General features: G+C 43.5%; 1 protein-coding gene across 1 annotated transcript in view; it reads left to right on the top strand.

Moving 5' to 3' along the window:
• The window catches only part of GGA2 (golgi associated, gamma adaptin ear containing, ARF binding protein 2), a 19588-nt gene that overhangs the window by 12883 nt on the left and 6186 nt on the right, over nucleotides 1–519 (top strand). The window lies entirely within an intron of this gene.

The following is a 519-nucleotide window of genomic DNA, read 5'->3' as shown; positions in this document are numbered from 1 at the left end:
GGCCATGGCTCACGGGCCCAGCCGCTCCGCGGCACGTGGGATCCTCCCAGACCGGGGCGCGAACCCGGTTCCCCTGCATCGGCAGGCGGACGCGCAACCACTGTGCCACCAGGGAAGCCCTCTCCCTTCTTTTTTAATGGTTAGTCTAATGTATCTTTTCCCAAAATTAACTTATGAATCATTTCTTAGCTAAACTAGAACAATCCCTTTAGTATTTCCAAGACCTAATTAATTTGAAGAGATCTGCTGTCTTTATAGTTTTGTAAAATTAAATATAAGAGATGTGTATGTATATGTAGTCATACAAAAGAAACCAGAAGGATATAGGCCCAGATGTTAGCAGTGCTTATTTGTGGGGAGTATTAAGGGTGTTTTTTATTTCCTCCTTTATGGTATCCTGTATTTTCTATAGTGTTCATACATTATTTTATTTTATTTTTATTTATTTATTTTTTTTGCGGTACGCGGGCCTCTCACTGTTGTGGCCTGTCCCGTTGCGGAGCACAGGCTCCGGACGCG

This window comes from Physeter macrocephalus, chromosome 14 (genome assembly GCF_002837175.3).
Source record: "Physeter macrocephalus isolate SW-GA chromosome 14, ASM283717v5, whole genome shotgun sequence".
Lineage (NCBI taxonomy): Eukaryota > Metazoa > Chordata > Mammalia > Artiodactyla > Physeteridae > Physeter > Physeter macrocephalus.
The sequence above is the reverse complement of the archived record's forward strand: the minus strand, read 5'-3'. Positions and strand labels throughout refer to the sequence as shown.